Consider the following 14350-nt stretch of genomic DNA (forward strand, 5'->3'; position numbering starts at 1 on the left):
AGCGTGCGCACGTATCATGCACAATCTACACAGATTGTGCTGGGGACGCAGGACGCATGAATTTACGCTGCAGTGCAATACACAGCGTAAATGCATGTAATTACGCAACGTGCCCATGAGCCCTTAGAATTTAGAAGTCTGGTGTCACATAGGGTGACACACAGAGTGACTGCAGACTTATCACAAATGTGGGACAACCCCTTTAATGCTTCTAACATTAAAAAAACATAGTAACCCTTAAATTGGCAGATGGCACAATACTTTATTAACATAGCCCTGTATAATGTAATCTTACAAATTCTGAAATGTTACATTTGTACAGGATCAGGACTTATAACAGCACAGGAATACATCAACCGAGAGCCACCAGAGGTACAGAAATAGATCACTAGATCCCCCATCAGTACAGAAGCACTGTATGAAAACCTTTATCAGTACAGAAATACATCACCAGAACCACAATAGCTACTGAAATACATCAACAGAACCACCATAGGTACAGAAACAAAGCATCAAAATGTTCATCAGTAGATAAATTCATCATTAGAACCACTAGCTGTACAGAAATACATCCATATAACCCCCCATCAGTACAGAAACAGCATCAAAACCCTCATCAGTACAGAAATACATCACAAGAATCGGTACAAGGTTCATCAATTTTAATGTCAGGTCAGCCCTGTATATATACTGTATTTATCGCATGAACCTAGAACTTCCAGTATTTCCTTAACAATGGTAAGAAGATACTGGGAGTTCTAGTTATCAGTTCTTATCAGACCATACAGGAACCACAGTACTGGTGAGAATTAGACAGTATCACAAATAAGCATTTACATCCGGGTATCTTATAGATGATGTCACTGAAGAGTCGTTCTTTTTCTTTTCTTTATCTTGTCCAAATGCCATGATGAATTTTCATGGCAACAGCTCTTTTCTGCAGACTTCTATCTTCTCCGCTTTTCTGTAGCACATCCCAACACAATGCCTGAAAAATAAGAGTGTCATTATAATGTCCCTGAATAAAAATATCCACCCACACTGTGCTCCTGAATAAAAAAATTGCTCCTCACTGTGTTCCCTGCAAAAAATATAACGCATACTTACAGTCCCTCTTATGGTACATTCCTTCCACACTGCCCTGTCCTTTCCATATTGGGCCCTCTCTGTCCTCTACACTGCATCCTCCTAAAATGAGAAAACCAAGGAGAATAATTGTATGAAAAATACCCTGAATATAAATAAATAAATTGCAAGTGCTTAATAACAGGGTACTTAGTGTATACATTTTTGCAAAAAGGTAAAAAGCTGTCTCACCTCGTCACGGTGTACCCATCTGAGACAGTCCCTAACCTACTGAAGTTAAAAACATTATCAATACCTGACTTGTGTCATGTCAGAACTCCAATATGGATGGTGGCAAGTGGTTAGCTGTGTCCCAGATAAAATACACAGCAAAGTGAGACGCAATCAGCTGTTCAGTCTCAGTACTAGGAGGGCTGCGCCCCCAACTTGCAACCAAGCAAGAAAACATACAAAAAACACAAAAACCTGAGCTGAAACAATGTTCAGTAAACATGCAAAATTAAACATGTGAATTGCAGCCTTAAGACTAGAAAAAACCAAGGAGAAAAATTGTATGAAAAATACCCTGAATATAAATAAATAAATTGCAAGTGCTTAATAACAGGGTACTTAGTGTATACATTTTTGCAAAAAGGTAAAAAGCTGTCTCACCTCGTCACGGTGTACCCATCTGAGACAGTCCCTAACCTACTGAAGTTAAAAACATTATCAATACCTGACTTGTGTCATGTCAGAACTCCAATATGGATGGTGGCAAGTGGTTAGCTGTGTCCCAGATAAAATACACAGCAAAGTGAGACGCAATCAGCTGTTCAGTCTCAGTCTCAGGTTAGGGACTGTCTCAGATGGGTACACCGTGACGAGGTGAGACAGCTTTTTACCTTTTTGCAAAAATGTATACACTAAGTACCCTGTTATTAAGCACTTGCAATTTATTTATTTATATTCAGGGTATTTTTCATACAATTTTTCTCCTTGGTTTTTTCTAGTCTTAAGGCTGCAATTCACATGCTTAATGTTGCATGTTTACTGAACATTGTTTCAGCTCAGGTTTTTGTGTTTTTTGTATGTTTTCTTGCTTGGTTGCAAGTTGGGGGCGCAGCCCTCCTAGTACTGAGACTGAACAGCTGATTGCGTCTCACTTTGCTGTGTATTTTATCTGGGACACAGCTAACCACTTGCCACCATCCATATTGGAGTTCTGACATGACACAAGTCAGGTATTGATAATGTTTTTAACTTCAGTAGGTTAGGGACTGTCTCAGATGGGTACACCGTGACGAGGTGAGACAGCTTTTTACCTTTTTGCAAAAATGTATACACTAAGTACCCTGTTATTAAGCACTTGCAATTTATTTATTTATATTCAGGGTATTTTTCATACAATTTTTCTCCTTGGTTTTTTCTAGTCTTAAGGCTGCAATTCACATGCTTAATGTTGCATGTTTACTGAACATTGTTTCAGCTCAGGTTTTTGTATCCTCCTATAATGAGCAGTCTGTATACTGTTCCCTCTTATCACACTCTCCCATTCTTCCCATACTGTCCCCTCCTTGCTGTGGCCTCACACTATTCCCCAATGAAGTCCTTTCTTCAAACCGCCCCCACCCACACATGTCTGCATCCATCCCGCCCCCACCCTACCCAGTCTTTACTATGTGCCATTTTCTCATCCCATACAGTCTCATAACGACCTCCAAAGTTATCATCTCCTTGCTTCTCATACTATGTGTGTATTCATCCCCCTCCTCATACTGTGTCCGTACCCATCTCCCTCACTCCTCATAGTCTGTCTGCACCCATCCGCCCTCTTATGCTGTGTCCGCAACCATCCCCCTCACTCCTCATACTGTGTCTGCACCTATCCCCCCCTATCTGCATACTTTGTCTGCAACCATCCCCCTTTCTCCCAATGCTATGTCTGCTCCTATCCCCCCTCCTCATACTGTGTCTCCACCCATCTTCCCCTCACTTCTCATACTGTGTCTGCAAACATCCCTCCTTACTTTTCATACTGTGTCTGCACCCATAGCCCCTCACTTTTCATACTATGTACGCACCCATCCTTCCCTCAGATTTCATATTGTGTCTGCACCCATTACCCCTCACTTCCTTCCCATACTATGTCTGCACCCACCCCCCTCACTTCCCATACGATGTCCGCACCCATCCCCCCTCACTTTTTATGCTGTATCCACACCCATCCTACCCTCATGCTCCCAATACTACATCTTTATATTTAACCAATGGCTCCCTATACTCCCCCTCCATTCAGTCCCCATACTGTGTGTGCACTTATCACCCCCTTGCTTCCCATTCTGAGTTCTCAAATGGCTCCAGTGTGCTCCACATACACACCCACTCCCCTGTCCACTAATTACAATCAATCTTTGGTGTCTTCAGCTCCATTGGAGCTCTTTCCACCAGTTCTGTTCGTGCCTTTGCGGCGCTGAGTGACGTCAGCAGCATGATCACTGTTGACGTCACTGGGTCAGGGCTTGTGTGACGCCCTGGCAAAACCAGGTAGTCACAGGTAGGCCCCTGCATAACACCATTCCCTCATTAGGAAACATACAGCCGACCAGAAACCCTAGTCGCCCCCCCTCAGGGACAGATAGACACACCAGTGGGCGTGACCAAGCGGTTGGAACGCGCCCACCCATGGGTCTAGACAGCCCAGGGCGGCAAAACAGGTAGTGAGTGCTTAGAGTTCAGTTTGGAGAGAAGTGTGGGCTGGGGCTAGGTGTAGCTCCAGCAGTGAAGTTCAAGTTGAACGGTACCATGCTAGGAGCCCTGGTGCCACTGGCTAGGAGGCAGACGGTGGTCTCCGTCAGCAGGAGACGGGAAGACGGCTCGGCAGAACCGAGGAGGACCGGGACAGGGTTGTAGCCCGTCGGTACCTACACCGGAGACCCGACCGGAAACCGTGCACAAAGAGGGGTACTCGGACCCTGAAGCTAGCACCAGAACCTACTGGAACTGGTTAATTAACCGATTGAGGCCAGTTCTAGAGGTCCTGTCCCACTCAAAGTCCCTCATAGAAGACAACAGCCCACCAATTAGGGATAAGAGGTCACCGCCAAGGCCCAAGAATCCCACGGGCCAGCGTCTGCGGGCACGGCTCCATGGGCCACAACCAGCCGGGAGCAGACTCCTGAGTTTCATACTAGGAACGTCCACCTTACACAAAGATGTGCAGGAAAAGGATAGAGACCACCAGCCTGATTGGGGATCCCGAACGCAACCGGCCGCGGCACCGGCCACCACCATCTTGGTTTACCAGAGACTTGTGTGTGTTACTAATCGTGAGTACTCCAGCACCCCCTGCGGTCGCCATCCCATGCACCGAGCCACCGGGTCCTGGGGCCACCATCCCTGCCCACAGAGGGGTTAACATCTTGCTGCACATCTCCCCCGGGAGCCCCATAACAGCAGCAGTGGTGTTCCACCTCACCTCACACTGTGGGTGGTGTCACGAACTTACTATGGCCTAGCCCTTACATCTACGTCCCCCCATTTATTCGGCATGTCCGCGAGACCCTCGAGCCACGACCCCTGAAGGTCCGGACCCGAGCAGCGCCGGCTGCTGGCACGGGGGCGGCACACCCGTATCGGCATCTAATAGATGCTAGTACAGCTGATCTCTGGGAGCCAGCGCTGCAGATTCTGAGAGCCGCGGTCAGCTTGACAGCGGCTCAGAGAACGTCCGACTCCCATGCAGTTGCTGGCAGACACCATGGACCCCCGCTTCAGGCGTCCCCTTCCTGCTGTTCCCGCCTGTCTTCTCTACATACGGCTGTGGTCTCCGCCCCCTGACCCTGGGGTTCGGTGAGTAGGAGAATGAAAGAGGAGGAGCCTGGGCTGCCAGCGTCTCTGGGCCCCCTTATGTGCTTCTGCTCACCGGTGCATCCTTTCACGTGCATCTCCCCTCCCCAACCCCACCCCGCGCCCTCTGCTCCACTGACCTGGTCTCCAGTCCAGCACATGGCTAATTTGCATATTCCGTGAGAATGTTGAAGTTTAGTTCACATGTTGCTTTTTTCCCTTGCAGATTTGGTGCAGAAATAAAATGTGCAGCATGTCAATTCTGTCAACGTTTGTGCAGCATTTTTCCATTCCGTAATACATAGAAAACATGCAAAAAAACAAATAATGCACTGAAAATGCGTAAAAAATGCACATTTTTTTTCTGCCAAAAGATGCACAAATTTCTGCATCCAAATACTCAGCATGCGCACATTGCCTAAAAGGTTACACAATGTGTGCTGTCAGTGGATTTTTTATTTATGGAAGACTTCCATGTGCAATTTTGATCCAAGACTTAATTCACAAACGTACGTGAACATCTCTATAGCTTATAATGAGTATGTGTGCTATCTGTGGAAATCAGACGTCAGCACTTCGTCTGGATTTAGGCTATGTGCGCACGTTGCGTTCTATTCCGCAGCGTGTAAGTCACTGCATATGCGTCTCTGAACGCAGCCAAAAAAGCTGCGTTCTGAGATGCATTCAGCAGAATGCAACGTGCGCACATTCCTGGAGAATTCATGCATTCTGGATGCTTGCTCTGCCATAGACACAGTGGGAAGAGCATCTAGAACGCACATTTTTGACAGTGCGGTCCCACTCGGCTCTGCAGCATCCCCATAGACTTTCAGCAGAACCGAGTGGGAACGCACTCTCAAAATGAGCATGGCTGGCTGCGAGACAGAGCTGCGCAATCAGAATGAACTCGGATGAACTTCACCCGACATCGTTGTGATCTCGTGGCTTTGTGCGTTTGCCGCGGCTTGATTTGCGGTCACACGTGAAGGACTCACCTGTGATCGCAAATCCCCTGAGTGACATCAGTGAGCCGCGCGATCAGCTGTGCTTTCACTCAGGTTACTCGCGGCCACAGCTGCAGTCCTCCACCTAACCTCAGTGACAGCACAGCTCATCGCGCGACTCACTTCAGTTGCTGCATGGAGCTCACAGGAGCGACGGTGTTATGATCCGGAACCATGGAAGACCACCACAAATCATCGGCAAAAGGTGACAAGAGCATTGGCAACTAATCTGGCCGCCATCCCCTTACTAACCATTACAACTAGAAGTAGCCGAGGGGTGAACTAACATCCTGTGCACCGCGAACCCAGCCGGAGAACTAGCTATCCTAAAGGTAGGAAAGATGAATAACTCTCTGCCTCAGAAAATAGACAAGAATAGCAAGCCCCCCACATTCAAAGACTGCGGTGATATAGGAAAACACAATACACAGGTAGATGACAGGATTAGCAAAAGGTGAGGCCCCCGCTGACTAAAATAGGAAAGGACAGGAAAAGGACTGATGGTGGCCAGAGAAAAACCCTGCAAAAATCCAAATTCCTGATAGTACAAAAAGGACCTCAGATCGCACAATCTGAACTCCGTCCTATACCAGGTGCCCTTGTCATACCAATGAACAGAAAACAAGAATCATAACATGATGTGTTTTTGGTGGGTTAATAAAGTGGTGAAAGAGGGGTTTTTTTTGTCTTTCATTACAAATAAAGGATTTTTTGGATGTGTGTGTTTATTTTCTTTAACTTACAGGTTAATCATGGAAGGTATCTCGGGGAGACGCCTGCCATGATTAGACTAGGACTTAGTGGCAGCTATGGGCTGCTGCCATTAACTCCTTATTACCCCGTTTGCCACCTCACCAGGGCAATTCGGGATGAGCCGGGTAGAGTCCCGGGACTGTCGCATCTAATGAATGTGGCAATTCCGGGCGGTTGCTGGCTGATATTGTTAGGCTGGGGGGCTCCCCATAATGTGGGGCTCCCCATCCTGAGAATACCAGCCTTCAGCCGTGTGGCTTTACGTTGGCTGGTATCCAAATTGGGGGGGGACCGCACATCGTTTTTTTTTAATTATTTATCTTTTTTTTACTGCTCGATATAGACACGCCCACCGGCGACTGTGATTGGTTGCAGTGAGACAGCTGCCACTCAGTGTGGGGGCGTGTCTGACTGCAACCACTCATAGGCACCGGTGGGCGGGGAAGCAGGGAATACGAGATGGATTATTGAGCGGCCAGCATTTTCAAAAGAGGAGAAGCCGCCACAGTGTGAACGCCGTGCAGCGCCGCACCGGTGATCGTAGATCGGTGAGTATGAGAGAGGGGGTGAGAGGGAGAGACATACATGGACAGAAAGAGAGATAGAGACATAGACAGAGAGAGAGACCGATCGACAGAGAGAGAAAGATGAAAGAACTGCCTTTGTTATGTCAAAAAAAACATGCGGATCGCAACAAAAATGCAATGCAAGCGCACTGCTTAACATTTTGGCAGTGTTTTTCTACAACTCATTGATTTCAATGGGTGTAGAACGCTGCCAAAACGGACAAAAGAATTGACATGCTGCTTTTCTAAACGCAGAGATTTTGTCATTTTTTGACAATCAAAACGCTGCAAAAAGCATCGTGCGCACAGATTTTGCATGATTCTCATAGACTTGGCTGGGGAATCAGAACGCATGCATTTTGTCAATGACACAGTGCAATTGTAAACGCAGCCAAATGCAGAAAAAAACGCAACGTGCGCACATGGCCTTACACACTGCGCCCACACAGCATGAAGATCAATATGTTTTTCAGAGTAACTGCAGATAAAAGCAGTCTTCAGGATACGATCACACAGAGCTTTTTTGGTGCTCTTTGCTGCATTTGTTAGCTGCAGATTTGCCTTGGTTTTATGAAAATCCATGCTAATAAAACGCTGCTTTTTACAGTACCAGCAAAGTCTATGAGATTCCTGAAATCTCATGCACACACAAACACCTGCAGATTTTTTCCTGACTGTTTTGTCAAATACCTGCGTTTTTGCTACAGATTTCAAAGAATGAACATGTCAATTCTTTGCAACGTTTTTACAACTTTTTTTATTGATACAACTCATTTTGTAGAAAAAATGTAGCAAAAACGGCACTAAAACATGCACTAAAAACACAGTTGACTCAAAGAAGATTTCCTGCCACAAGATCAGGTTTTGGTCAGGAAATAAATGCACCAAAAAAGCCAAGTGTGAATGTGACGCCCTCGACTAGCCAGGTAGTCACAGACATAACACCACACACACCCCCTCCCCTGGATAGTCATACCAGTCAGACAAAAACCCTTGTTGCCTCCCTCCAGGGTCTGATGTCCACACCAGGTGGGGCGGACCCGAGCGTGGCGAGCGCGGCCCCTCCACCCGCGACAACTTGGCGTCACGAAAAGGATAGAACCGATCTACCTACTGGTAGAAGTGCGCCTTGCAGTTCCCGCCGGCGGCGTCCGGCCGAAAAATTTGAAGTGCAGCCTTGCAGCCTTGCAGCCGAGCAGGGAAGGTGCGAAAGTGAAGCCCCGCCCCCAAAGAGGAAGTGCTAGAAAGAACCAAAGGGGGGCGGGTGAATGCCTGCCTGATGTAACCGAGGGCATAAGAAGCGGGGACGCCAGGACCCTAAAACCTTCCCGTTCCTGGAGGCCGAGCAAGCAGGATGTCCGTTCCGTACAGCAGGCCCACGCCCATAACAGCGGCGTGGGTGGAAGCCCGGGTGGCGCAATTAAGCCGCAGGCTGCAGACCTGGCTCCAGCTCCTCGTACAAGAATGGGAGGCTGGAATGGTGGAAGTGATGGTGGCCGTGCGGGCCCGTGAGGCGGAAGCAGAGTCGGAGGAGCGGGTGAGTGACCCACGCCCATGAGTCCCGGAGGGACCGGTCGTTGCGGCTGAGGGGCCCGGTCTCCCTTCGCTCAGCCTGCTGAGTCTAACGCTGCCAGCATTGGTCGTCGCCACCCCGCCGGTCAGCCCGTTGCTCCCGAACCCGGTAATAGATTACATCATTCCCATCCACGAAGATCCACCCGCAGGCGCTGCCCGCGAACAACAGCTTGCCCGGCCAGCACCGACCCCGCTCCCTTGGAAGGTGCCTGCTCCCCGAAGGGAGCCATCCGACTCGGAGGCGGCTGCACCCAAAGAGGCCCCGGCAGTCCGCCCGGCCAGCACAGAGGTAGATGATGTCCCGCCTCAGGCCCAAAAGGTGACACTGACCGCTCCCAAGCTCCAGGCCTCGGCTGAGGCTGCGGAGGGTTGCCGCTACAGGGCAGCAATGCAGGCCACGACACAGCGGTGCGCCCCCAACCCAGATGGTGCCGGTCGTGGCCCGCATCGGGGGGTGCCTGCTGAGCCCGACCCCCGCGCTAAAGGAGCCGCCATGTTGGGAGCGGCAGCCGAACCCGATGGGTCGGGAGATAGAGGCCCGGGAGAAGGAAAAGGCTGTTACGTTGGCACGCACTATCGAGGCCAAGGACGCTCTCCGAAAAGCCCCTCCCGAGGCTCGGGGCCCGACCTTTGAAGGCCAAGTCCGGCAGTTTTGCCCCCGGCGTGGATGGGGGTTTATTTATGAGCCAAGCCTGGAGGTCGAGGCGTTCTTCTCCCGGCGAGATGTGCACAGCCAGCTGCCCCTGGGACATCCGGAGCGTGACCTACGTGCGGGTGAGTTGGTCACCTACACCTGCCACCTGGGAGAGAGAGGCTGGTTTGCCTTGGACGTTCAAAGAAGGGTGAGCCGCAGTGATCTCGAGCAGCCCCAGTCGCCCCCTCCGCCGTACAGTCCCAAGATGGATCCGGAGGAAGCATACGATGAAGGCGACCTCAAACAGTGGCAGCGGTCCTCCGTTGCAACCCAGTTGTCCCCGTTGGGACCCCCAGCCCCGTGTTTCTGTTAAATGAATGAACACCAATCATCCGAGTTCATCACCTGATTAACAACAAGTTGATTATACCGGCCGTTGCCAACAAGTTGTCCCCGTAGTGACTCTATGTGTTTTCACCGCCCACATGAGGAACTACTCATGAACATGGCCGAGAACTTGCAGGCCAACCACGAACTTGTGGTTTTGTAAATAGTTTGTGGGCCGTTTTCCGTGCCGCCTCTGGAGAGGCAGATTGGAGGAAGGGCCCGCAGCGGAGTAGGCTGGGGCCCGGCCAACACCAGGACGGGTGGCCATCCTCCGGGGGTCAGGGGTACCCCTGGACGTGGGGTCCCCTGAAGTGACAGCCGGGTGCGAGATACCGTACCCGTTCCCGCTTGGGCGACCTGGAACCGAGTTCCTGCTTCTGGACTAGGGAAGAGGGGTGCTGCCCGATTCTTAGGGGCAGCATCAAGGTTTAGGTTACTTGGGTGGGGAAGCGGATGAACATGAACCCGTCCGTCATTATTAAAAATGTTTATTAATGTTTGCAACGTTAAAGTGCCATGCCTCCCGTAAGGGAAGAACTAAAAATATGCTTGTGTTAAATGTTTTATATGTTAATTTATATTACAGAAAAATAAAACCGCGGACGGTCTGCATTTCACCAAGGGGGAATGTGACGCCCTGGACTAGCCAGGTAGTCACAGACATAACACCACACACACCCCCTCGCCTGGATAGTCACACCAGTCAGACAAAAACCCTTGTTGCCTCCCTCCAGGGTCTGATGTCCACACCAGGTGGGGCGGAGCCAGGCGGTTGGCCCCACCCACCGAGGAGTTCACAGGTCTGGAGGCGGGAAAAGAGACAGTTTAGTTTGAGAGTTGAAAGTGAAAGGTCAGAAAACTGCCGGTGTCTGGGTCGGGGCCCAGACACAAACAGCAAGGTTGGCAGACGGTGGTGGCCGTCTGCAGGAGTTAGTGGACCTCTGCGGAACCGTAGGACCGGGGTCGGGCGGTGGCCCGCCGGTATCGAACCGGGGAGTGGAGTGAAGCTAAGCACACAGGCAGGGCCATCGGACCCCGACCAGGCTTAGAGCCACCGACAATAGTCAAATCCGAATGTGACAGGAACCCCAGGGGTTTCCCAACAACAAAGACCCGACAGAAGGCAACAGTCCACACCATGAGGATATACAGCCACCGCCATAGGCTAGAGATCCAGGGGCCAGCGCCTGCGGGCAAAACGGGCTCTTTCGGTACCTATACGCCGGGGAGCGGACTACTGGTTGGCAACCACAGGAGTCAGAACACTCTAACCAGGTGCAGGGAAAGACAGCCACCATCAGCCATCCGGGGAGAGCACAAACACTGCAGCCGGCTGCGGGACCCGTCCATCCAGCCGTTTGGTTTACCAGAGACTCTGTCATTGACTGCCTGAGTGAGTACACCAGTGCCATCCGGCACCGCGCCGCGCTGCCCCTGCAACCCTGCAACCCAGCCATCCAGCCTCCCCGTTACACCACCGGGCCCCGGGATCACCAACCCCTACCCACGGAGGGGACAACATCCTAGCTGCTCCCTACCATCGCTCCCGGGATCCCCGTCACCAGCAGCGGTGGTGCCCTTTATCACCACGACCCATGGGTGGCGTCACGAACTATCTCCCTAAACAAACCACCCCCTTTTCACTCGTAGACGAGGAGCGCTGCTCGAGTCCCCGGGTCCGGCCCACCGCTCGAGCCACCGAGCAGCAGCAGAAGCCCCGGACCCGAGCGTGGCCCCTCCGCCCGCGACATGAACATAGCCTTATGCCTCCTTCACACCTTCATGTCACTAACACACTCATACTAATTAAAGTCAACAGAGATCTTCACATCCCAGTGTTTTCACCAGGCCTTTTGTCCTGTGAAACACTTGAATGTCCGGGCGACTCACGCAGAGACAAGTCACTTTTTTTCCCTTCCCACCCTAAAATATCAGCCCCCCAGGGTCTGCTGTCCCTTGGCTGGTTTTTAAAAAAATGCAGGGAACCATATGCCTTTTTTTAAATTATTTTTTTTTAAATTAAAAAAAAACATGGGATACCCTCTATTTTTCCAAACCAGCCAAGAAACAGCTGAGGGTTCCAGCCCGCAGCTGCTGCTGTACCTGTACTGGTTATGAAAATTAGGGGGAAACCCCACTTTTTTTTCCTTAAATTATTTATTAACTCTACTAAATATCCCTCTATCTATCTATCTATCTATCTATCTATCTATCCCTCTTTCTATCCATCTATCTATCCCTCTATCTATCCCTCTTTCTATCCATCTATCTATCCCTCTATCTATCTATCCATCTATCTATCTATCCCTCTATCTATCTATCCATCCATCCATCTATCTATCCCTCTATCTATCTATCTCTATCTATCTATCTATCTATCTATCTATCTATCTATCTATCCATGTATCTATCTATCTATCTATCCCTCTATCTATCTATCTATCATTTTTCTGAGTTTGCACATCTTGTACACATAAAAAAACATTCATTCCCGTTTCATCTTTTTTTTCCTGTAGCGGTCACATGGATGTTACATGGACATATGGCAGCACACAGTTGACACACGACACACGCATGTCCAAAACGGACGGAGCAACACGTGCTTTTTTACATGGATGTGTACAGGAGGCCTTATTCTTAATAATCAGGCTATGTTCACACTGCGATTTACCATCTGCTTAATGTATTTACCAGGAAAAGCTCTCAATGTGTATACCATGAGCTTTTCAGGCAGTTAGTGTATATGCAAAACGTAAGGCAAAAATGTAATATGTACCTAGTCTGAGTTCTCTACAAAATGTGCAAAATTGGGATAAAACTGCATACCTTTTTTACTTGCCACAGGGTTGCCAATCTGAGTTGTTTTTTTTTTCTAGACATCTTTGTTCAAAAAGTAATTAATGATAAAAAGAAGAAGAATCAATTTATCTATGGCTCAGTATACTGACATGAACGCATTACCAGTATTTATTTTGAACTGTAAAATGATATTTGCAATGACTAAAGCGGGCTTTACACGGGAGCGGTATCGGTGACGATATCGCTATCGTGCGTACCCGCCCCCTCTTTTGTGGGACACGGGCATATCGGTGTCCGTCGCACACAAAATCGCACCCCCCCGTCACACTACTTACCAGCCCTGTGACATCGCTGTGAACGGCGAGCCGCCTCCTTTCTAAGGGGGCGGTTCGTTCAGCGTCACAGCGACGTCACAGCAGCGTCACTGAACCGCCGCCCAATAGAAAAGGAGGGGAGGAGATGAGCGGCCGGAACCTCCCGGCCACCTCCTTCCTTCCTCCTTTTTCGGTGGAGGCAGGTAAGGAGATGTTTGTCGTTGCAGCAGCGTCACACACAGCGATGTGTGATGCCACTGGAGCGACAAACAACATCGTACCGTCGCTGCAGCGATATTATGGAAATGAGCGACGTGACAACGAGCTACGATATCGCACGTATTTGCGCTCGTTGATCGTCGCTCATTTGCGTCACACGCTGCGATGTCGCTACCGGCGTCGGATGTGCGTCACTACCGACGTGACCCCGACGATATATCGGTAATGATGTCGCAGCGTGTAAAGCCCGCTTAAGGCTATGTGCCCATGATCCGGACATGCTATGTCCTGGTCACAGCATGTCCTCTCCTGTGGGACCACGAGTGCTGTCCACAGGGACCACAGCTGCCTGTGCCCACGATCAGAGTTCGGTCTACTGAGGTATTTTTCTCTGTTCTCCCTGTGAAGAACACTTTGTGGCTCCACACCAAGAAATTGACATGCTGCAGCTTGGGAAGCCACACCGCAGATCAGTTTACGCTGCAGGAAAAGCAAGCACAGTGGGCATGATATTTATATAAATCCCATTCACTGTGCTTGTACTGTACAATGCAGCGTTTCGGATGCAGATAAAGAAACTCGATCTGATTTTCATCCAGTTCATGTGCAATCCATTTTTTTTTTGTTTGTTTATTTTACAGTAGCAGATGTTAATCATTTACAGGACCATTTACAGTTTTCTGTGTTAAAGAAATCAAATGTATCCAGAAAAATTGGATACCCTACTGTGGTATCCCATTTTTTTTTTCTCGCACCCATAGACAAGAATGGGTGATTCTGATCTGATTCAGTCAGAACAAGCCCTAAACAGAACTTGTGCTGCCAAGAACAATGGCAGCCCATGTCCACTGAATGATCTAGACCAGGGCTGTCAAACTTGGCTGGGTGTATGGGCCGCACATAAAAAAAAAAAAATAAATAACTTGGGGGGGACGACACATGGATTGCAGGACAAAGTGAAATTTTCATTGGTACCATATATTTTTTTCTCTCTACACCTTTGGATCACTGATTTTGACCATTTTTTGCTCGTTTATTATAACAGACACTTTTTTGTTTTAAATAAATATATATAAATATATATATATATATATATATATATATATACTATATATATATATATATATACTATATATATATATATATATGTATGGTATATAACATTTGTGATGGTAAAAAAATGTTGTG

At 48.9% G+C, this 14350-nt stretch overlaps 1 long non-coding RNA gene across 1 annotated transcript in view; it reads right to left on the minus strand.

The window, feature by feature from the left end:
- Window positions 1–242: 242 nt before the first annotated feature.
- LOC142250496 (uncharacterized) overlaps window positions 243–14350 on the minus strand; it is a 31407-nt gene continuing 17299 nt past the window's right edge. The window contains exons 2-3 of the long non-coding RNA XR_012725200.1: window positions 1108–1188; window positions 243–988 (exon numbers count right to left, since the gene is read on the minus strand). This is a non-coding gene — a long non-coding RNA (uncharacterized LOC142250496). The remainder of the gene's footprint in view (window positions 989–1107; window positions 1189–14350) is intronic.

Source organism: Anomaloglossus baeobatrachus, chromosome 9, assembly GCF_048569485.1.
Source record: "Anomaloglossus baeobatrachus isolate aAnoBae1 chromosome 9, aAnoBae1.hap1, whole genome shotgun sequence".
Lineage (NCBI taxonomy): Eukaryota > Metazoa > Chordata > Amphibia > Anura > Aromobatidae > Anomaloglossus > Anomaloglossus baeobatrachus.